This window comes from Ambystoma mexicanum, chromosome 12 (assembly GCF_040938575.1).
Source record: "Ambystoma mexicanum isolate Mex_15411 chromosome 12, UKY_AmexF1_1, whole genome shotgun sequence".
Classification (NCBI taxonomy): domain Eukaryota; kingdom Metazoa; phylum Chordata; class Amphibia; order Caudata; family Ambystomatidae; genus Ambystoma; species Ambystoma mexicanum.
In genome coordinates this window covers 1249961818-1249986819 of record NC_090936.1, presented here as the reverse complement: position 1 = coordinate 1249986819, position 25002 = coordinate 1249961818, and the positions used below count along the sequence as shown (strand labels likewise).

The 25002-nt window shown below is 49.0% G+C and overlaps 1 protein-coding gene across 4 annotated transcripts in view; it reads right to left on the bottom strand.

The window, feature by feature from the left end:
- WASHC3 (WASH complex subunit 3) overlaps nt 1–25002 on the bottom strand; it is a 285351-nt gene that overhangs the window by 69600 nt on the left and 190749 nt on the right. The window lies entirely within an intron of this gene.

Here is a 25002-nt window from a genome sequence, read left to right as displayed (position 1 = left end):
TTGCATGGTCAAGTTTATTTAACTACAACTACTGTTTGAATAGTTTCAATCAAGAAATACATATGTTTATTCGTAAAGTGTAAACAGCATACAATCCATCATTAAAATTGAGCTGAAAGGAGCCAGAGGCTACTATTAGGAGCAGCAACACATTGCTGCAGGTATGGAGCTGAAAGGAGCCAGAGGCTACTATTAGGACCAGGGACCCATTGATGCAGGTATGGAGCTGAAAGGAGCCAGAGGCTACTATTGGGACCAGGGACCCATTGCTGCAGGTAAGGAGCTGAAAGGAGGCAGAGGCGAATATCAGGACCAGGGACCCATTGCTGCAGGTATGGAGCTGAAAGGAGCCAGAGGCTACTATTAGGACCAGGGACCCATTCCTGCAGGTAAGGAGCTGAAAGGAGCCAGAGGCTACTATTAGGACCAGGGACCCATTGCTGCAGGTAAGGAGCTGAAAGGAGCCAGAGGCTACTATCAGGACCAGGGACCCATTGCTGCAGGTAACAAGCTGAAAGGAGCCAGAGGCGAATATCAGGACCAGGGACCCATTGTTGCAGGTAAGGAGCTGAAAGGAGCCAGAGGCTACTATTAGGATCAGGGACCCATTGCTGTGGGCAAGGAGCTGAAAGGAGCCAGAGGTGAATATCGGGACCAGGGACCCATTGCTGTGGGTATGGAGCTGAAAGGAGCCAGAGGCTACTATCAGGACCAGGGACCCTTTGCTGCGGGTATGAAGCTGAAAGGAGCCAGAGGCTACTATCAGGACCAGGGACCCATTGCTGCAGGTAAGAAGCTGAAAGGAGCCAGAGGCGAATATCAGGACCAGGGACCCATTGCTGCAGGTAAGGAGCTGAAAGGAGCCAGAGGCTACTATTAGGATCAGGGACCGATTGCTGTGGGCAAGGAGCTGAAAGGAGCCAGCGGCTACTATTAGGACCAGGGACCCATTGCTGTGGGTATGGAGCTGAAAGGAGCCAGAGGCTACTATTAGGACCAAGGACCCTTTGCTCGGGTATGGATCTGAAAGGAGCCAGAGGCTACTATCAGGACCAGGGACCCTTTGCTGCGGGTATGGAGCTGAAAGGAGCCAGAGGCTACTATTAGGAGCAAGGACCCTTTGCTGCGGGTATGGAGCTGAAAGGAGCCAGAGGCTACTATCAGGATCAGGTACCCATTGCTGCAGGTATGGAGCTGAAAGGAGCCAGGGGCTACTATTGGGAGCAGGGACCCATTGCTGTGGGTATGGAGCACAAAGGAGCCAGAGGCTTCTATTAGGACCAGGGACCCACTGCTGTGGGTATGGAGCTGAAAGGAGCCAGAGGCTACTATTAGGATCAGGTACCCATTGCTGCAGGTATGGAGCTGAAAGGATCCAGGGGCTATTGGGAGCAGGGACCCATTGCTGCGGGTATGGAGCTGAAAGGAGCCAGAGGCTACTATTAGGACCAGGTACCCATTGCTGCAGGTATGGAGCTGAAAGAAGCCAGGGGCTACTATTGGAAGCAGGGACCCATTTCTGCAGGTGAAGAGCTGAAACGAGCCAGAGGCTACCATTAAGAACAGGGACCCATTGCTGCAGATATGGAGCTGAAAGGAACCAGAGGCTACTATTAGGATCAGGGACCCATTGCTGTGGGCAAGGAGCTGAAAGGAGCCAGAGGTGAATATCGGGACCAGGGACCCATTGCTGTGGGTATGGAGCTGAAAGGAGCCAGAGGCTACTATCAGGACCAGGGACCCTTTGCTGCGGGTATGAAGCTGAAAGGAGCCAGAGGCTACTATCAGGACCAGGGACCCATTGCTGCAGGTAAGAAGCTGAAAGGAGCCAGAGGCGAATATCAGGACCAGGGACCCATTGCTGCAGGTAAGGAGCTGAAAGGAGCCAGAGGCTACTATTAGGATCAGGGACCGATTGCTGTGGGCAAGGAGCTGAAAGGAGCCAGAGGCTACTATTAGGACCAGGGACCCATTGCTGTGGGTATGGAGCTGAAAGGAGCCAGAGGCTACTATTAGGACCAAGGACCCTTTGCTCGGGTATGGATCTGAAAGGAGCCAGAGGCTACTATCAGGACCAGGGACCCTTTGCTGCGGGTATGGAGCTGAAAGGAGCCAGAGGCTACTATTAGGAGCAAGGACCCTTTGCTGCGGGTATGGAGCTGAAAGGAGCCAGAGGCTACTATCAGGATCAGGTACCCATTGCTGCAGGTATGGAGCTGAAAGGAGCCAGGGGCTACTATTGGGAGCAGGGACCCATTGCTGTGGGTATGGAGCACAAAGGAGCCAGAGGCTTCTATTAGGACCAGGGACCCACTGCTGTGGGTATGGAGCTGAAAGGAGCCAGTGGCTACTATTAGGATCAGGTACCCATTGCTGCAGGTATGGAGCTGAAAGGATCCAGGGGCTATTGGGAGCAGGGACCCATTGCTGCGGGTATGGAGCTGAAAGGAGCCAGAGGCTACTATTAGGACCAGGTACCCATTGCTGCAGGTATGGAGCTGAAAGAAGCCAGGGGCTACTATTGGAAGCAGGGACCCATTTCTGCAGGTGAAGAGCTGAAACGAGCCAGAGGCTACCATTAAGAACAGGGACCCATTGCTGCAGATATGGAGCTGAAAGGAACCAGAGGCTACTATTAGGACCAATGTGGGTATGGAGCTGAAAGGAGCCAGAGGCTACTATCAGGACCAGGGACCCTTTGCTGCGGGTATGGAGCTGAAAGGAGCCAGAGGCTACTATTGGGAGCAGGGACCCATTGCTGTGGGTATGGAGCACAAAGGAGCCAGAGGCTACTATTAGGACCAGGGACCCACTGCTGTGGGTATGGAGCACAAAGGAGCCAGAAGCTACTATTAGGACCAGGGACCCATTGCTGTGGGTATGGAGCTGAAAGGAGCCAGAGGCTACTATTAGGATCAGGGACCCATTGCTGTGGGCAAGGAGCTGAAAGGAGCCAGAGGCTTCTATTAGGACCAGGGACCCATTGCTGTGGGTATGGAGCTGAAAGGAGCCAGAGGCTACTATTAGGACCAAGGACCCTTTGCTGCGGGTATGGAGCTGAAAGGAGCCAGAGGCTACTATCAGGACCAGGGACCCTTTGCTGCGGGTATGGAGCTGAAAGGAGCCAGAGGCTACTATCAGGACCAGGGACCCACTGCTGTGGGTATGGAGCACAAAGGAGCCAGAAGCTACTATTAGGACCAGGGACCCATTGCTGTGGGTATGGAGCTGAAAGGAGCCAGAGGCTACTATTAGGACCAAGGACCCACTGCTGTGGGTATGGAGCTGAAAGGAGCCAGAGGCTACTATCAGGATCAGGTACCCATTGCTGCAGGTATGGAGCTGAAAGGAGCCAGAGGCTACTATTAAGATCAGGTACCCATTGCTGCAGGTATGGAGCTGAAAGGAGCCAGGGGCTACTATTGGGAGCAGGGACCCATTGATGTGGGTATGGAGCACAAAGGAGCCAGAGGCTACTATTAGGACCAGGGACCCACTGCTGTCGGTATGGAGCACAAAGGAGCCAGAGGCTACTATTAGGACCAGGGACCCACTGCTGTGGGTATGGAGCTGAAAGGAGCCAGAGGCTACTATTAGGACCAGGGACCCTTTGCTGCGGGTATGGAGCTGAAAGGAGCCAGGGTCTACTATTAGGATCAGGTACCCATTGCTGCAGGTATGGAGCTGAAAGGAGCCAGAGGCTACTATTAGGACCAGGGACCCTTTGCTGCGGGTATGGAGCTGAAAGGAGCCAGGGTCTACTATTAGGATCAGGTACCCATTGCTGCAGGTATGGAGCTGAAAGGAGCCAGGGGCTACTATTGGGAGCAGGGACCCATTGCTGCGGGTATGGAGCTGAAAGGAGCCAGGGGCTACTATTAGGACCAGGTACCCATTGCTGCAGGTATGGAGCTGAAAGAAGCCAGGGGCTACTATTGGAAGCAGGGACCCATTTCTGCAGGTGAAGAGCTGAAACGAGCCAGAGGCTACCATTAAGAGCAGGGACCCATTGCTGCAGATATGGAGCTGAAAGGAGCCAGAGGCTACTGTTAGGACCAGGGACCCATTGCTGTGGTGAAGGAGCTGAAAGGAGCCAGAGGCTACTATTAGGACCAGGGGCCCACTGCTGTGGGGAAGGAGCAGAAAGGAGCCAGAGGCTACTATTAGGACCAGGGACCCATTTATGCGGTTATGGAGCTGAAAGGAGCCAGAGGCTACACGCATGGAAAAGGCAGCTGCTGTGGTGATTAGTTTCCCCAAGGAGTACAGCCTTTTCAACTCCTTATCGGGAGGCACCTCTCCCGTAACAAGGGGTACCCCCAACCGTTTCCGGGTGGTGGTAACCACTATGGAAACGAGGGTGGCATGGCCCTTAATGTATGTAGGGTCAGTAGCCAATGAGCGAAATAATTTCTCCACCCTCGGATTTACTGCCCTAGTCTGGGCTGGTGTGATCAAGGAAGGAGCCAATCTCCTCAAGGGAATTAAATGGAATTAAGGAGAGGGATGGTTTGAATGGAGGGGGGCTTTTCTTTGAGGATATCCTCCACAAAGTCATGTTCAGGCAAAGCCTCCTGGGTGGTGATTTGAAAGTGTTCAGCCGCCTTTTCGTAAGATGGCGTTGAACGCCATCTGGTCGTCAACTGGGGAAGCCTGGCGGGCCGAATTGGAGGGAGGGGAATCCAAACATAGGACATCCTGGTCCTGGTCGTGAGTAGGGAGCGCCCATGGTTCGGTCTCAACCTGGTGACTGTCCTCCCAGTCTCCCGTGGATACGCCTGGTCATCCACAGTGTAGTCTTGTAGGAACGTAGTATCCTCCTCCTGATCATAAATGTCCCGATATGTGTCCATCTAGATCTCGTCTTCAGGGAGAATGGGAGTGTAATCTTCCTGAGAAGGTCGTAATGTTCTTTGAAATTTAGAAGCAGGCACAGAGGGAGGGTCCCCCTGAGGTCTCTTGGGGGTAGGGTGCTCTGAAAGTGAGACAAACTTCTCCAACCTATCCATACACCCTTCACATTTTTCTCTAGTCCATCTATACGAACCAGAAGGGTGAAAAATGTTCATCTTCCTCTCTATGGCGCTGACATTTGTCTCCAATAGAGCTAGACAAAGCCACAGGATGACTCTCTACATAGTCCTCGCAAGCATCGGGGCGATGTGGCGTGTCTTTCGGCGCGACCGTGGGCCGCTCCTTGCACTTCGTCGTCTCTTTAGACCTCTCCTTCAGCCCCACTGCGGAAGCAATCCTAGCGATGCTGTCGGAGATGTTTGGCAAAGCTGGGCGATGTGCCGGTTGACTAAGAGGCTACCAGTAGATTTTTCTCCTACTGGGGCCTTAGGGGACGTCAGAGCGTCAGCTAAGGGCGCTTCGACGGCCGGATGTGTTTTGGAGGTAGCGCCGTTTGGTTTAGAAGGCCCAGTCGCAAGACGCTGCTGCGGATGCGGGGAAGGCTGTTGATCTTGAGGATCAGAGGATCCCGTCAAAATTTTCGGCAGTTCCGTTGGCGCTTCCGCCCGTTTCGACAGTACCGTCGAAACCGGGGCTGGGGTTGTGTGTTCAGTGTAGCGACCTTGTACGCCCCTGTCGCCGGGTGCTATCCCCATAGCGTGACTCGTGTCAGGCCTAGCGGGGTCGGGGACTGGCGTGGCGGACCTAGGGGTGTCCGTCGTGAGGTTGATGGCTTCCGACATGGACGCCTGGTCATCACTAGTACCCCCGGCACTTCGGCAGGTGCGGCGGTGGGGGAAGAAGATCCAGCCCGCGACATGCCGTAGGCCACCCACCGCTTAACGCGGCGCTCCATAAGTGTCTTAGGGTGCAGGAGTTTACAGGTCGCACACCGTGCTTCGTCGTGGTCAAGGGATAGACAATTGTTGCACTTACAGTGCTCGTCCTTCCAAGGGTATCTGGCCCTGCAAGAGGGGCAAAACCTAAATGGTGTCCTTTCCATTGAGAAAGGCAATAAAGGCAATGATGAAACCTAGAGGGCAAAGAGGGGGAAAGAGAAGAGACATAGCTGAAAGGATATGGCCACCCCGACCCCACTCTCCCTACTGTGTAGGCCGCCCAGAGGGTCCGGCCACGTGGACGGCTCCGCCGCCGGGTCGCAGGTCCACTGCAGTCTTCAGCATCGTACAGGAAGCACTGTCGAAATCCCTTTAAAGGGATAATCGACAAAGTCGATAAACGAGGTGATAACAATGTCTCTTATGAAAGAGCTCCGCAGTAGGGCTACCAGTAATCTGGGCGGAAAAAAAAACAATCAGAGGGACCTCGGCGCGTGAGGGATTTTGGGTACACTATACGTCACGATAGGGATAGTGTTACAGACACGCCTATGTCGACGTCCCTTTTCGGTCCCCGAAAGACAAGATGCAATACTCTGCGGTTACCACTGGATGTCAGATCATATGCACATCATGTGATTCTAAGCAGATCAACAAGCATCAGAAATCAGGGTTTCGAGGTCAGTATCAGCTTCCTCAAGAATCTCGTTTGTTTTTTCAGCTAGATAGCTCAGTAATTTTGAGTTTCGATTTTCCAAGTGATTCTTAATGTCTTTCTTGGCTATGGTAATGAGACGATAGAGGGAGACCCATTTCCATTCTGCAGAATTTTTCAATGATTTCAGGCCTAGCTCAAATCTGAGACTCGGCACCGAGAGGCTCATTGGAAGACCAAGTACTCTCTTCCAAACCGATCCCTCTAATTTCTGCCAATTAGTGTGCCATAATTGAGGTTCTGCTTCCAGCCCATAAATGATCACTAGTATAAATTTTTCTATGTAAAATTTTGCTAATGGTAGAATTGTAAGTTTGGTGAGAATCTTTTTCATCTGTGGTACCAGGTGATCTATTTTGTTCTGTACGTCCGGCACTACCTTAAGTATCGAGGGGGAGGCATACATTTTGTAACCAAGATACAGCACCTCCTCCACTCTCGGGATGATCTGACCATTCAATACCTATTCAGAAAAGGCAACAGATTTCCGTTGATGTTTAAATACCATTATTTCGGATTTACTTGGATTTATGGTAAGCCCATTCTCCCTGGCATAATCACCCAGTTTGTTTAGGAGACTTTGCAGCCCCAATGCTGTGTTCTCCACCAAAACAATGTTGTCGGTGTAGGCCAGCTAATGGACCTTAGTCCCATTGATTTTTGGGCTGGCCAGCACCGACGAACACAGATTTGGACCCAAGTCTGCCAAATACAAATTGAAAAAGAATGGGGCTCCCAAACACCACTCTCTCACCCCTTTTTCTACTCTTATAGAGTCTGACAAATGTCCTGCCTCGTCCAACCGAACTCTTACTGTGGTGTCCCTATGCAGCTCAGCTAACATTGATAACTACCCTTCTGGTGCCCCCCCAGTTCCTATGTTTACACCAAAGGTGTTCCCTGATAACCTGGTCGAATACCATTGAGAAATCTACCCAAGCCCCATATAACTGAGGCTCCCCCTTAATCTTGGTGTTCTCACTGATCAAATTGAGGGCCAACCTATTGAGGGATGTTGACAAACCACCCCTGAATCCTGTTTGAAATTTCGATAGAGCTTTTACCCCTCTGCCCACTTTGACAGTTCTCTTAGCAGGATTTTCATAAATAGCTTGCTTTGGATGTCCAGCATGGCGATCGGGCGGTAATTCCTTGGTTGAAGGCGGTCTCCCCCTTTAAAAAAGGGGATGATTATTGCTGTTTTCCATGAGAGTGGGAATTTTCACCTCTTTAAAATCTCCATGAAGAGCCAATAAAGCAATTTTGACCATGCCTCTACATTGTGTTTTAGGACTTGATAGGTCAGTCCATTAGGGCCGGCTACCTTGGATGACGAAGAGTTGATTATTAAATCTGCTATGTCATGTTTGTCAAAGCACAGGTACCATTTGACCCTTATGTCATGGCTTTCATGTGTGTTATCAGGATTTTTCGAAGTTTTTTGTAAGGTAATCTGCCCACTTCGCTTTAGATACCAAGTTGCATTGAATGCTGTTATTGCCTTTCTCAACTGGTTGATGATCGACCAGAAGTTTCTTGAGTGACCTTGGCATAGTTCTTTCAGCATAGATTCTCCGTCTTTTTGCTTGTTGACCATTGCTTATACTCAGAGGTTACATTTTTTGGCATCTATTTAAAATATTTCTTCGTTAAGGTTTCATTTCCTTAGCCTTCTCAGCTTCTGTCGGAGTATTTTTTTCGGAAACCACGTTTCCTTATTGAATGTATGGCAATGGTTGGATTGCTTACCAGAGCCTCCCAAGCTAGGTGGACTGATAGACAAAATAAACTTCACAAATTTAGCTGGCTGACAGTTTTCCTGCTGTACCTCAACAGGGATAGCCATTAGGCTGTTATTTACAGCTCTACCTTCCCGTTTGTACTTTGGAAGTCATATTTTTCCCTTACTAATTGTCAAAGCCTGCAACTGTTTATCTATCACCACAATGCAGATATCTGTGATTAGCAGCTCTAGCCTTGAGTGATCACTCCCTCCTTCATGATTTATGTTTAAATTTAACCTTGGTGCTAATAAACCTGCTGATACAAACATATAGTCCAATATAGTTGAAGACCTTCCTCTCGCCCAGGTCGGTGCCGGAGGGCTATCCACCCGGGAATCCCCCATTTAACATTTTCAGCCCCCATGAATCCATAAAGTCCACCCAACATTTTCCCTTCGTCAACATTCCCACAGTTTTCGAACCTGCTTTATGTTTGGAGGTACGAATGCATAGTGTATTCAAATCTCCTGCTAGAATTGTATGAGCTCCCCATAGTCAAGTTTTATCTTTTCTAGCAGTGTTGACAAAATAGACAGATTTTATGTCAGGCTCACTCCAGTCAGGTTTAATCCTTCCACCCCTAATTGGGGCCATGTACCCTACACTTTTATACGCAGACAATGCCATTCTAATGGATTTGACGCCAAAGGGTTTAGGCAATAGTTTGAGCTATGTAGCTGGCTATTTTGCAGCTAGCGGGGTAACATTTAATTTAAAGTAAACAAAGATAGTGGTTTTCGGCACTAACACAAGGAAGTGCAACTGGTCTATAAATAAAGTTAATATTAAAGTGGTTAAATCGTATTGCTATTTAGGCCTGTTGCTTTAGAGTAAGTGCCCGTGGGTGGCTTAAAAAGATGTTATCATAAATATGGTGCTTTCTCTTTGAAAAATATACGTATCCAGGTGCTAGAAGCAAAGGTTTATTCTTCTGTTTTGCAAGGCAGTGAAATTAGGGGCAGTACGAGCTGGTCCGCCATGGATCGCGTTTTGCATATCCATTTGAGGAAGCTGTTGGGTTTGAGTTCTAGCACCCCAGGGCTTTCTCTTGCCCTTCAAGCTGGGTGTTTTAGTATTGGTGTTCGGGCAGAACTTCTGTTTCTTGAGTACTTTCTTAAACTACACTCAAGCCCTTCGGAGAACTTGAACATCATGAATGTAAGAGTTAGCAAAAGCCGACACCTACGTTATATACCCTTCATACAAGAAAAGCCCCCTTATGTGTAGAAAGTGGGGGAAAGATATTGATGATTTGATAGGGTGCATGATGACCAACCAGCTGAAAATGAAAGCAAGAAAGACAGAATTTGATCTTTTTATAAATAGCATGAAAAATCTACGTTCATTAGGACACCTAATTGTGGCACATCTAATTCATTATGAACACTCCTCTGTGAGCTCTGTCCGCTCTCTGGTTCATAGACGTATCATGGCTATGGGGAGCTGAACATTTACCACTAGGGTCCAGGATGCTGTGGAATTTTAATAATACGCGTAACTCATTTTTTTATTTATCTGCACAAGACTTTTAGGTTTGAGACGGCAATGGTTAAGAAGACCTTTTATTGGTAATAATATGAGGTCCATTCTTGATGCAATTAACTTTGTCTTGTCCTGTGTCGATGTATGTTTTGTTAATGATTTATGCAAGTAGATCACTACCTTTAAGCGTATGGAAAGAAAATGTTAACTTAATCCTTCTCAGTTTTGAACATAATAGTTTATATTGTACATTTTAACATGATTGTTTTTAAGCATGTTTTAAAAGTGTATTTTTACATTACATGTATTCTTGTAAATAGTGAGAAACCGAAATGCCCTGTGTGGCAGCAACATGCGAGAACCCCTGGATCACCAGGATCACTCAACAAGGTTCGCGCTCCATCCACACGGAACCACCACGGAACTAGGAAAATATGGGGATCCAAAGCAAACACCACAACTTAGACTTCACGGCAACGGCACCTGGACCCGAATGCCAGTCCAAAGACACTGTCATTTATTCTAGAAGGCCAGCCTGCGCGAGAACGTGGGTGGGACATAGCGCTCTTTTAACAACATCTGGCTGCCAATACACATCCCGGCTGGAAAGGTCATGGCTAGACTGGCCAGGTAAAGTAACCCACTGAGAGGGGAGAGAGATTTAAAAATAAGACAGGAAGTAAAAGGTGTAGAGTTTTTGGGTTAGATCGGCAGTGGAGGTTGCAAGAGAGTGACAGGAGGGAAGAAGTGGGAGCAGCTTGTAGAGGAGACTGCTTGAAAAGTTGAGGCAATGGTTTCAGAGTGATAGTGGGTCTACAGTTTGTGTGTGCGTAGTGGAAGGAGTGAATGCCAAATGGTTGGCACTGGGTGAGAGAAAGGTGATTGTGTTTTAGGTGGAAGGGGAAGAGTGCAGCGGGGGGGAGGAGTGCCGCAGGGGGGGTGCAGCAGGGAGTAGGGGGAAGAGTGCAGCGGGGGAGGGAGAGGAGTGCAGCAGGGAGCAGCCGCAGGAGGAGGAGAATGAGTGCAGCTACAGGAGGAAAAGGAGTGCAGCCGCAGGAGGAGAAGGAGTGAAGCCGCAGCAGGGGGAGTGCATCCGCGGGAGGAGGAGGAGGAGTGCAGCAACGGTAGGAGGAGGAGGAGTGCAGCAACGGGAGGAGGAGGAGTGAAGGTTCCAGAGGAGGAGGAGTGCAGCTGCAGGATAAGGAGTGAAACATCTGAGGGAAGAAGGACTGGTGTGGGGAGCAAGACAGGAGCTATTGTTAGTGAGTGTACAGGAGAAGGGGTGAGTGGCTGTGACTGAAGTAGTCTCAACGCTACAGAGCAAGTGCGAGGCACTATCCAACTTCCAATTAGAACACTAACCTGTGGTTAGAGTAGAGAAAGCTAGGGCATCCTTGTAGTCAGAGTCAGCCAGTAGACACTAGGGGTTACCTCTCGGATGCCCAGGTTAGGGAGAAATCCCACAGGAGACAGAGCGACATAGTATAAACACACTGCATTACATGCTCCACAAAGATCCAATTCACCCCTAAATTACAGGTGTTGCTCAGCACCTGGTACCAGGCAAAATATAAAGGTAAGAGATGGGGGTGAAAAGGGAACTCTAGCCAATAAGGAACAAGTTACTTACCTGTAACTGTTGTTCTCCAGCATGGGGTCTGGCATGGATTCACATGCTCATGAATAAAGAATACATAGCAGTACACACATGCACAACCATGGGAGGTGGCAAGGCTCAACATAAGCATCTCTTACCTCCTCACCAGGCTCACCTTCAAGCGAACAGGTTGCGCAGCACTGATTGGCCGACCCTGGACTCCTCTCTGGAATCCCTGTCGACGCAGTAGAATCTCGTGGTGAAGGTATGCGTGGACCTCCACGCAGCAGCCCTGCTACCAGCAGGGGCACACCAGACAAGAACGCAGTTGTCCCAGTGATCGCTCTGGTAGAATGGGCTCTCGGATGGCCTGGCATCGGTCGGTTTGCCAACCGGTGATAGTGGGCGATACAGCCGGAGAGCCACCTGGAGATGGAAGCCTTGGTCAAGGCCTCCCCATGGTTCACAGGACCAAAATTCACTAAAAGTTGAGACGTCTTTCGGAAACTCTTTGTGCATGCCACGTAGAACTTCAGAGCACGACCCACATGCAGCGAGTGCAATGTCCCTTCAGCTGGCGACGAAGGTTTCAGAAAGAACACAGGCTACACCAAAGGCTCATTGAGGTGGAAGTCTGACTGAACCTTCGGCATTAAAGAGGGGTGCGTCGTGTCGTGAAAAGTCAGATGCAAATTTTTGCAGGATAGGGCCTGGATCTCACCTAACCTCCTGGCAGAGATGATGGCCACCAGGAAAGCTGTTTTCCGCGATAGGAACTTGAGAGGGGCCTGATGCATAGACTCGAAGGGGGCCCCCATGAGCCTTGTCAGTACCACGTTGAGTTCCCACGCCGGGGCAGGCGCCTTCAAAGGCAAGAACGATCGAAACAGTCCTTTGAGAAATTCACTGATGATACAGTGAGACCAAAGAGAAGACCGTCCCGGAGCCCTGTTCCACTTGTGCCCTTAGTGCTTCAGTGTCGACGCTCTGGCCCTGGCAAGGACCTCCCTGCAGTCCGCCAGTAGCAGGAGCCAAGCCTTCAGGTTCAGCAATCCTGAGTCGTGGTGCAGGATTGCGCCTCCATCCCTTGCGAGCAGATCCGTGACCACCGGCAGCTTGACCGGGGGTGACGCTGACATGCTGAGAAGATCCGGGTGTTAGGGAGAGTTCTCAAAATGTGCTAATTTCCCTTACCTTTCGAGACCCCCAGTAACTTTGCTGGATTTCTAGGATTTGATTCTTTTATCTGGCGAGAGTGGAGCCAAGAATGTGGAACCCTTGGTGCCTCTCCCAGTGGGGGGAGTCCCTTTTGAGAGGGTAGGAATCAACATTGTTGGTCCCTTAGATCCTCCACCATCTTCAGAAAACAGATTTATCCTGGTTGTAGTAGACCATGCCACTAGGTATCCTGAAGCATACCTATGAGAACTGTTACAGCTCATGCTGTGGCTAAGGCCCTACTTATATTTTTACCAGGGTAGGTTTTCCTAAGGAAGTTATCTCCGACAGGGGATCCAATTTTATGTCCCACTGCATGCAGGTCATGTGGAAAAACTGTGGAGTAACTTACAAGTTCTCAACTGCCTTCCATCCTCAGACAAATGGATTGGTAGAGCGGTTCAACCATACAATGAAGAGCATGATAGGTGCTTTAGAGGAACCCCTTAGAAGAAAGTGGGACCTTCTACTGCCATGCCTTCTATTTGCTTATAGAGAAGTTCCTCAGGAGGGAGTTGGATTTAGTCCTTTTCAACTTCTTTATGGTGTATGGGAGAATAGGCCTATAGGACACCCTCCCTGACATGCCCCACCTGTGTGAGGTTTGTGACTCGTCAGAGGCCCTCCATGCACCTGTGCTCAGGTGGCAGGGTGGCTGCTGATCGACACGCAGTGCCAATCCGCTTGTACTGTAACACACCATGGACACCATTTTGAAGGCTTCAAGACTCCATTTTAGATAGAAGCAACCAAAACCCCAATGAAACAGCCTGCCTGCGAAAGCTGCAGCTTGGCCCACGCTCCCTGCACACAGAGAGCCATGCACTACCCCTGCGCCTCCACCCCATGGCAGATCCGCTGAAGGCTCGTTCTCACGAGCAACCAGACACGAACGAGTATCAGAACAAACACTATCATTTACCTTCCGTAGTACATCACCATCCCCGAAGTGACCTGACTCATGGTTCAAGTCTGGAAAATAACAGGAATCATCCCAATTGAACAGACCTCGACCTGGCATCTAACCCCTAACATTTAAAATATATGGTGTTAATAATCTTCCAGTATGAACCCCTGCCCACGTCCCCCCAAATGAAGTGTTAACTGTATACCAAAGCCTAACGATTCACAGTTGTTGTGTAAATTATAACACGGGTGTTGGGAAAGGGATAAAAGCTTACAGTACTGATAAAGCAAGAGTGACCACAGCCCGTTATACAACACCATGTGCCTTGAAGACTCAATGAAAGGGCTTGATAGAGTCCACCTAGTGCTAACTAACGATTGCTGCTAATGTACAAAGGAAGGCGAAAAAGCATTACTGAGAGTACTTGTGCGTCTTACAGTGGGACACGTTTAAGTGTTATGAACAAGAATGCAAATGTACAATCACATATGAACGTATTGCTTCTATGCTCCTGAGTACATAACCCAACCTGACGCTACCTCATGTGTTATCCATCTGTTGCCTTATGTAATTACCAAAATGTATTCAACTAATGTTATGGGATACATGCAACACTGCCAGACTCTCATAGTCGCACACGAAGAAGTACATGAATGTATAACCAATAGAAGCCTGTAATCGTCCTAATGTTACTAACTTTATTAACTGTCCCCTCGTATGGTATACTGTGCAGCCCAGGCACCGAGAATCGCGCAGAGCCACAAGGCCATCTCCCCCTCCTCCTGCCAAGGCCCACCAGGGCTTGCTGGTGCGCGGGCAGCACAGCCTCACCTTCCCTCCCTCTGCTGGACCCACTTCAAGTATTCACCTCCCCCATGTCCGAGGCCGCCATGATCGGCCAAATGAATTATTTACAACCTGGTCCTAACTCCACCGCCTCAAGGGGCCAGAGGTGCACCCTCGCTGATCCAGTGGTACTCCAGTTCACCCCAGGTTAATGGGCCTTGGAGATGGGTATTCAACCCTGGACTAACATATCAAAGTAATTCCTCACCACATCTAACAGAACAGAACGACAAGGCAGCTCACCTTGTGCCCTCAGACCAGACACCCAGGTTTATGACACCCGGTCATCAGGTCAAAAGTAACAGTGTACTGATGTATTGGTGAAGCTTTACATTGCATGTTGTTTCTCCGGCCTCCTATTATTTCTTAGAGTAACATATTGTAGGATTTACAGGACAACTGGAATCGTCTAAAGGATGTGTGTGTGTTTGTGGCCACAAGGGAAGAGCGTTAGTGCAACCATCAATCATCGACATTGATCGCGCCTGGCCTGGCAGCTCCACCCTGACGAGCCCAGCTGACCCCTTCACCCCACGTTGGCACCACGCGGATGTCCACCAATCCTGGAGCGGCTCATCACTGTATCCTCTATAGCTTAGTCGACACCACCCAATCCCTGAGACTATGTGCCCCCTATAGCGTGTAGGATTTATGACGTGGTTTTGTAATAAATATGACCTGTCTTTGCTATTGTCAGACAAAGCGCTCTCGGAGCTTGCAGAGTCTTTTGCATGCCCTATATTGATTAGATAAAAACCCTTTACATTCACCCGCACTTGGTCTTGGTCTCATTCCCTCCTGGGGTGTGTCCTTTATTGCCTCTCATTGCGGGGAGGGTACTGCCTTTTGGGGGACGCTTGCTTTCAATGGCCATCCAGTTAGAGGCCCCTTGGCCCTAATTAAGGAGGGGTTGGAGAGTGCTCCTTCCCCCAAGCCAGTGAGAGTCAGTGACTATGTGATAGGTCTCCGGAGGAGAATGTCAAACATGATGGCAGAAGCATCAGATAACTTGAAAGCAGGTCAGGCTCTGGTGAAGCACTGGCATGACCAGAAGGCCAACATGGTTGAGTTTTCTCAAGACCAGGTATTTCTAGTTATGGTACCTCCAAGGCAGAGGCCATACAGGACAAATGGATAGGACCCTTCAAGGTTGTGGGAAAACTTGGAGAGGTCAACTATCTGGTGGACTTAGGCAATACTAAAGAGGCTCCCAGAGTCTTCCACACCAACCGCCTAAAGGCTTATGTCTCAAGACCAGAAGTGGTAGCTTTGCTTCTAGCTTCAGCTCAAGAGGAGGAGGAGAGTGGACCTCTACCTGACCTACTAAGAGGCCAGCCTTTAGATGATAGATGAGAAAATAGGAGTTAATCTCTGAAAATAGGAGTTAATCTCTCTTCTAATTTGACACCTGAACAACAGGAGGAGTGCAAGTTTCTGTTAAATCATTTTGCCTCCCTGTTTTCACTATCACCAGGCTTGACCCCTTGGGGCCAGCATGAAATTCAAACTGATGACTGTTTACCTGTTAAAGGCAGAGGTTACAGGATGTCAGATCATTTAAGATCCCACATACAGGAGGAGGTCAACAAGATGCTTGATCTCCGGGTAATAGAGCCCTCTACCAGTCCTTGGTCTAGTCCAGTTGTTCTAGTACCAAAGGCAGGATCCAAAGAGTTGAGATTCTGTGTGGACTATAGAGCTCTTAATGCAGACACCAAGACTGATGCCCACCCTTTACCAAGAACAGATGAACTGGTGGACAAGCTTGGTGCAGCCAGGTACCTCAGTACATTTGATCTTACTTCAGTCTATTGGCAGATAGCACTGACAGACCGTGCCAAGGGGAACACTGCATTATCAACCCCAGCAGGCCTCTACCAGTTTAAGGTAATGCCTTTTGGAGTAAAAAATGCACCTGCTACATTCCAAAGGATGGCTAACCAGGTTCTGAATGTGATGAAGGATTTCTGCATTACAGTGTTCAGCCCTACCTGGAAAGAACATGTTGGCCACTTGGGATATGTATTGCATGCTCTGGAACAGGCCCATCTGACCATAAAGGCAAGCAAATGTCAAATTGGTCAGAGTAAAGTGGTCTACCTTGGACATGAGGTAGGAGGAGGTGAAATCAGGCCATTGCCTAGCAAAGTACAAGCTGTACAAAACTGGGCCACCCCTACTACTCAAACCCAAGTGAGAGCCTTCCTAGGTCTCACTGGTTACTATAGGAACTTCATAGAGAACTATGGGACCATAGCTTCTCCCTTGAATGTGGTCTCCTCTCCCAAATTCCCTAAAAAGGTCAGATGGAATGAGGAGTGCACTCAAGCATTTGAAGTCCTAAAGAAATCCCTTTGGCAAGCTCCAGTCCTAAGAGCTCCTGACTATAACCAAACCTGTATTGTGCAGACAGATGCTTCAAATACAGGTATAGGTGCAGTTCTGCATCAGCTGGATGAGAAAGGTAGGGAGCACCCCATTTGCTTCATCAGCAGGAAGCTGAAAGAACCTGAGACAAGTTGGGCAACCATTGAAAGAGAATGTTTTGCTATTGTGTGGTCACTGAATAAGTTTAGACCATACTTGTATGGATCTACTTTTGTGATTCAGACTGACCACCAACCCTTGAGCAAGTGAAAGGGGAAAACCCTAAACTACTGGGATGGTCAATCTGCCTGCAAGCGTTTGATTTTACCACTGAACACAGGTCTGGGTGTCACCACCAAAATGCAGATGGTCTCTCCAGGATGTTTGACTGACTAGCGTAAGGAGATTCATCCAGGTGTGGATTAAATCCTACTGTCCCTTAGTCTGGGGGGAACGAGTGTTAGGGAGAATTCTCAAAATGTGCTAATTTCCCTTACCTTTCGAGACCACCCAGCAACTTTGCTGGATTTCTAGGATTTGATTTTTTACCTGCAAAGAGTGAGAGTCTTTTTACACACTCTTCCGTGTATTTTGATGTGTTTTTTTACTTTTGTGTTCTTTGGTTATGGAGTTTTAAAACAACTCCATAGGCATCATCTTTTTCTGTGTGTCACACAGCAACTTCAGTGCAGTGGCACAGGGATGGATTTCAGACTTCCCAAGGTTTAAATATCTTCTCTAGGACTGACTTGTCTCCCAGAGCATGTAAAGTTAAATTGACTTTACTAGTCTCTTTAAATGTACTGACCCAGCACACAATATCTTCATATAGAGTGCTGGAGGGGTTGCCTAGCATCCCCTGTGTCTAAACACTCATGTAACAGTCAAATGTTACCCTTTCCTACTTTAAATGGCCGGTGGCAGTGGTTTTGATCAAACTACCATGATTTTTTATGACCGCGAACAACAGTAGCTAATAATCGGGTTAACCATGTTTTTCAATATGGCGCTCAAGACCTATCTGTAAAAACAGACTCCGGTCGACTTTTTTCGCCATTTCTTTTAGGAAAGGTCCTTCTTGTGTTTGACTCTGCTTGTGTTTGTCTCTGCACGCCAAACCAGGTTTGGTCCCTTTGTTCGTTGGCCTTTGGCGGGCTTCAATGCTGAAGGGTGTCTGGGGTCGGAAGGATGTGAGGGAGGTGCCCGAAACTCCCTGTGCATAGTATCCTAGGAGACCTGAATGCACTCTAGCGTGATTGGCCAGCTGGCTGTCCGGCAAGGACAGCCACCCTGCTCTGTGAGTGACAGTCAGGCTGGAATGAATGGGGGAAAACTGTTTAAAAGCAAGTCTCTGGGACTTGGAAAGCAGAGTCGACCACTGGAATGAAAGAACCGAAGACGAGCTGAAGGAAGAGGACTGCTGCAACTCCTGGATGACCGGTGAAGCCCTGCTGCAGGCCCGAATTACCTGAAACTCCATCGACAGAGAAGCCCTTCAAGGTTAACTTCTTCCCTTGAGTTTGGTAGGAACAACCAACTCTTAAGCCACCTGGACACCATCCCCATCTGGTCGAATTTTCATCAGAGTGCTGCTGAAAACCAGATAGCCAGAGGGAAGAAAACCAGTTTGTGGACTTTAAGGCACCCACACCTTAAACAGACGTCTTGCTAAACTTTTGGCCTCATCCCTGGGCAGTGCAGGAACCTCCCGACATCCTCCTTCTTATCCCCACAACTGAAGTTCAGGAACAGCAAGGTCTGCTCGAACTGCCAGGAACAACTGCCTCAGCTACAGCTCTTCTTCAATACAAAGGTACTGTGCAAACGCGGTCCGGAAATCTTATCATCCATCGTGAAAGTTCGTGGAACTTTCCTCAACTTCGAAGGCTTGTCCTTCCCTAAACATTTGTCAAACCTTTCGCCTAGCCAAATTCTTCTAAACTCCAAATTCTTCTAAACTCCGTTTACCACCAGAACTGTGCTATCCTATACAAAGACTCTGAACCATTGACTTTGGCCCAGGCCAATTAGTAGAACTGATGGTTGTAGTTAACTGAAACCCTTTGCCCTGCCTATGAATGTGTTTGGGCTGTTTTCTTATAACCTTGTCTTTTCATCCCCTTTATAAGTAACTTAAGTGCCATTTTGCCCCCACTTCAGGGGAGCTGTACTTGTTCAGTAACATACTGGTGGTGTATTGTAGTATATTAGTGAGTGATATTGAGCTGCTCTTACTAGTGGAATGTTTTCTAACTGACTGTAAATAAATGTATATTATTTTACCAAAAAACCTTGAATCTGTGTATATTTGAATCACTGTATTTGTTGGTCCTTGTGTAGTACAGGCTTGTCCCAAAGGTGAAATTGTACTGACACTTATAGTCTTAGTTGCATGTAGTGTTCCCAAAGGGTACTGCATGTCATTCTGCCTAGGCCACGCTGGGGTGACGAGGATCACCCTGCATCGGCTATGTTTGAGATGATTGATGACTTGCAGCAGGAGCGGCAAGGGGGGAAATGTGAACATGAAGAGGCCTTCCTACGGGAAGAAAACTGCGTCCCCCGTGCTCCTCGGCTGGTGGAATCTTCTGCCGAATTACTGGCATTTGGAATGCGTCGCATTGACTTGAGGGCCCAGAACACTGCCCGCAGCTCCAGGACATTGATGTGGAGATCCCTCTCCTCCGGTAGCCACAGGCCACTGGCGTGGAGATGTCTGTTGTGTGCTCCCCAGCCCTCACGGGAGGCATCCGTGGTGACTGTCTCCTAGTACGGAGGACACTGGAAATCCCTGCCCCCGGCGATGGTGTGCGCACATCCCACCACGTTATCTCTTGACGGAACTCCTCGTCGAGCACAATCCTGTCTCCGAAACGTCCGGACACCTCAACTCACCGGGCATCCAGGAACTCCTGAAGGGGCCACATCTGAAACCTGCACAGCCTGATCAGGTATATACGACATCATGCCGAGCAGCGACTTGATGGTCCGTACCATGGCAATCTCCAGTGCCAACAGCTGTTTCACCTTGCCCAAAATGGCCGCTATTCTCTCTTGCGAGGGGGCCGCCAGGTAGGAGACCGCGTTCTGCGATGGAATCAAGCAGGACTTTGGGTGGTTCACTGGGGATCCCAGATCCACCAGAAGCCGGATGGTCCAGTCTGTGTGCTCAACAGGGATTTCCCTTGACTTGGCCTGGATGAGCCAGTCGTCAAGGTACAGGTACACATGCAGATGTAGATGGGCCGCCAGGAACTTCACAAACACCCTGGGTGCCAACTTCAGCCTAAAGGGAAGGGCCTTGAATTGGTAGGGCTTTCCCTGTACAAAGAAGTGCAGGAACTGCTGATGCTTCTCGTGAATGGGGACATGGAAGTAAGCGTCCTCTAGATCCAGCGACGCTAGGAAGTCCCCTTCCCCCGTTGGCCGAGCACGTGCTGCAACATGAGCAGCCTGAATTTTTGGGACTTAAGGAACTTGTAAAGTCACCACAGGTCGAGAATGGGTCTCCAGCCGCCGGTCTTCTTTTTTACTAAGACAAATCTGGAGTCAATTCTGGCGCCCAAGTGTCGCTCTGGAACCCGCTTTATCGCCCCTTTTCTTAGCATGGCCCGTACTTCCTGCAGGAGTTGAAGAATGTGCTGCTCCTGGTTAGGAAGAATTCTCTGTGAAGGCTAATTTCCCAAACCTAGTGAGTCCACCAGCAGCTTTGCTGGATTTTTGGGGTTTATTTTTTTCTCCTGCTAAGAGTGAGACTCTTTTTCTCCCACTCTTAGGCATGATTTGAGAATGTCCTTTGACTTTGTAATGTGTTTTATGGGCTATGGGGTCTTTTACTCCATAGGGCCTCATGTGTTTTTTATATGTGTGCTACACAGCACCCTCAGTGCAGTAACCCAGGGGTGTCATAGGGACCCCCAAACAGACTCCATACCCTGGGACTGACTACTGTCTCCCAGGGCATGTAAAGTCACCATTGACTTTACTAGTCCTAAATTGTGAACAGAACCAGTACAAACCATCATATTGTGCAAGTACTGGTAGGGGTAATTCGATTGCACCTGGGTCTGTTTTTCAAGGGGGCACTGTCCAGTCCCCCTTGTCGAGTTTCTGGCTGGTGGCAGTGGTTACCACGCAAAATATTCCACCGGAATATTTCCTATGGGATTTTCCCATTCATTTTAAACGCACCACTTTTTTGGTGCAATGTTAAAGATACCGCCGGGTTATTTATTTAATATTTATTCCCCGGTTGGGTCTTTTTGCCAGGACTCGGTTTTAAAATGGCGTTTGTGTTCGCCTCTGTAACTCCAACCCAAGTCGAGCCCTTTGTTCCACTTTTGGCGGGCTTCTGCACAGAAGCCTCCAAAGTGGTGCCACTCTGTCTGGGTCTACAGGATGTGTGGGAGGGGGGAATAGGCACCCTGGACTGAGTTGCCTTGGCAACTCAAGTCGCACTCTTGTGTGATTGGCCCAGTGGTGAGCCGCCCGGTTCACCACTTAGCATGTTTGATTGACAGCTAGGCTGATGAATGGGGGTTTTACTGCATAAAAGCAGGGCTTTGGGGACTGGAACTTCAGAAGTCGCCACAGGACCTAAAGAATCCAAAGAGGGGAGAAGCTGAGCCATCTGCAACGACGACACGACCGGTGGAGCCCTGCTGTACGAAACTCACCACTTTCCCGACGACAGAGAAGATCTTCTTCCAGGAGAATCTTCTTCCCTTTGAGCCGGTGGGACCAACCAGTTCTCCTTTTTTGCCTTCCTGGATCGTCTTGTGGTCGAATCGCCCGTGTCAAGCACCCCGGCGGCCGGATAGCCACGCTTCACCACTACCGCGAATCAGGTAGTACCTTTAACCGGGAAACTCCGCGGCTGGTTTCTTCCCTGGCAGTGCAATGATCTCCAGCTTTCCTCCACCTCGAGATCTTCTCTTCCCCTGGATGAAGCACCGACTTGCACCCGCTGCCAGGAACAACTGCCCCCGCTGGAGCTTTCTCACCATTTCAGGTACTTTGTCCCGCCTGGTCTCCCTTGCAACAGACTGTCCAAGGTGTCCCGTAAATCCTTGACTCTCTATCCTGGGGTGACCTCGGACCCGTTATCATTACCTTCCTAACTTGATCCAACCTCTTTTTGACTTTCCTGCAAAGACTTTAGTGCATTTCCACTGTGTGATCTTGGGTACATTCCGCCTTGCTCTCTCCAAGAGTGGGCCTGGCCTATGAACTTTTTGCTCTACAGTAGACCCTGCCTTTCTTGACTTGCTGTGGCTCTTTAAAAGTGTTGGTATTGTGTCTTTTTCCTATTTCTGCCTTTTCTCTCCCTTTTTAAATAATTATTGGGAGTGCCATCTATGGTTACGCGCTCACCTCTGTTTTTCTAAATAAGTGGTGTATTAACCTAGACTTGTCAAATAATTAATTAGGGAGGTGTATATATTTCTAGTGACTGTGTTTGAACTTGCTTGACATATTAGTGCCAGTGTATTTTTTACAAGTGTGTTTTTAAAATAAATAATTATATACTTTTATACCAAAGCTCTGGTCAGTGTTTGCTTGTACTACTGTATTTTGGGCCCTATTGTGTATACTCTATATACTGCCTAACTCTTCTTGAGAGAAGTCTGACTGCTCAGCCACAGCTACCAGGTAAATCTGGGTGGTACAAACTGCTACCAATTGGGTTTACTGCCAACACCTGTAGTCTTAAACTTTTTTGCAGTGGTCCCTAAGGGAACTGCACAGGTTTCTGCCTAACACTCCTGTCGGGCCACCGGTGGTATCCGCGGACACTTCTGCTGGAATTCTAGAGTGTGGCTGTAGGCGAGAGCGTCCAGCACCCTGTTGATCGGTGGCAATCTTCTTCCACTCACTGATGAAGCCCGCCAGCCGGCCTCCCGCCGGGGTTCATGGGTGGGGGCCGACATCCTGGCCAGTTCAGTCCAACTTCGGGGCCTGCGTGCCGCCCTGGGAGCAACGACGACGGCGGCCACCTCCGAAAGCCTTGGAACGACCCCTGTAGGCCTCCTGGGTCGTGGAACAGGAGGGTTGACTGTAAGAAGACGATCTGCCACCGAACCCCTTTGTGGCTTGCAATGATTAATCAACAGCCTTCCCAAAGAGATTGTCCCCGTCGAATGGCATGTCCAGGACCCTCATCTGAACTTCCTGCCGAAAGTTGGTGGATTTCAACCAGTTATGATGACGTGGACAGACAACGTTCCCCATTTGGCAGAACCCTGTGTTTCGCGATGTCCAGGGCCACGGTGATGGCATGGTCAGATGCCACCTCGCCCTCCTGGAGGATCTCCAGTGCGTCGACCCGTTTGTCGTTGGGTAGGAATTCCAGCCGGGTATATCACCTTTCTGCCCACGGCTTCCAACTTCTTCCCCTCGCTGTCCAGGGGAACGGAGGCTGAAGATGATGGGTTTAAGGACTACTTCCTTGCAGCCATCAAGACAACCGAGTCTGGAGAAGGCTGCGATCGCAGGCACGTGGATGCGGACTCCGGCACCCGTTAGGCAGAATTATATGCAGTAACCTTTGGGAACACCACACACAATTAAGACTACAAGTGACAGTACAAATTCACCTTTGGTACAAGCCTGTACTACACAGTTAAAGTGGTAGCGATGGCTGAGCAGCCAGACTTATTTCAAGGGTAAGTGAGCAGTATCAGAAGTTACACAAAGGACAGTAATTACTATGATTCAAGCAAACACTGACTCAAGGTTTCCAAGTAAAAGAATATACATTTATTTCACTCTTCAGTTGTATAACATTACACTATTATAAGCAGTTTAAAAACCACACTCTTAATACACCACACCACTCCCAATAAGTTCCAAACAAGTTAAGCTCACAAAATGAAGTGGGAGCAAAATGACACTCTAGCAATTTAAAAGGGAGGGAAAACAAAGTTAAAAGAAATTGAACCACACCAACAGGTAAGTACTCCGAGCAATTGAGCAATAGGAACTACAGTGATAAAATCAGATAGAAAAGGCTTCGGGCCAAAGTCAATGTGTCAGAAGTCTTTTGCTCAAGATAATACAGTTCAGGGCAGTTAGCGGTAAAGTTCATTTCACGGATTCTGGACGAGGTTGGTTGGCAGAAAAGTTAGTGCAAAGAGGAGGGAACGAAAAGCCCTCGATTTGGAGAAAGATTACAAACACTTTCACCACGGCTGAACGAAACGGACAACCGGATTTGCATAGTACCTTAAAACAGAGAGGGAGCTGTAGCTGCGGCGGACGTTCCAGGTAGTTCCTGCAGGCTCATGGTTCCTGAAGCGACTGTCGGACTGAGAAGAAGTAGGAAGACTGGAGGGTCCTGCACTACCCAGGGAAAAAACCAGCAGCAAAGGAACAAATAAAAGGTGCGCTCCTTAAAACCCAAGCAGGGTCCGACCTTCCTGGCTATCCGGCCCACTCTAGTTCTGTACAGCGAATTCGACCAGAGGAGGGGACCTGGCTTGCAGCTTGGGCAAACTGGTTGGTCCCACCAGCTCAAGGGAAGAAGTTTCCTGGAGGATTTTCTCTGTCATCGGATTCTGGAGATTCGGGCCTGCAGCAGGGCCTCACCTGGTCGGCTCAGTCATTGTATGGGTCCTCTTCCATCAGCTCCTCGTTGGTTCTTTTGTTCCATTGGCGACTTTGCCTTTCCAGTCCCAGAGACCTGCTTTTTATGCAGTTTTCCCCCATTCATACAGCCTGGCTGTCAATCACACAGCCGGGTGCCTGGCCTGGCAAGGACAGTCACCCAGCCAATCAAACAGGAGTGCGACTTGGGTTACCAAGGGAGCCCATGGCAGGGGTCCTAAGACCCCTCCCTCACATCCTGCCTACCCAGACTTTCAGGCGCCTTAAGGAGGGCTTCTGTGCAGAAGTCCACAAAAAGGGGGCGAACAAAGGGACCAAACCTGGTTTGACGTGCAGAGTAAAACACGAGAAAGACATTTACAAAAAGAAATGGCGAATAAACCCAGCCGAAACCGTAATAAAATATATATGGTCAAGCGGGTTGATGTTTGAGGCTAATATAATAGCCTAAAACAATACCATGGTTATTTAAGATAACCGCGGTATAAAAAATAGGGTAGTTACCACTGCCACCAGCCAAGTCTTGATGTAAAGGGAGCGGAACAATGCTCCAAGAGACACAGACAAAAAGGGATAAGAATTAACCCTCTTCAATACTCCATGTAAGATGGGGTGTACTGGGTCTGTGGTTTAAAGTGACTAAAGTAACGTTAATAGCAACTTTACCTTTTCTGGGGGACAGTAGTCAG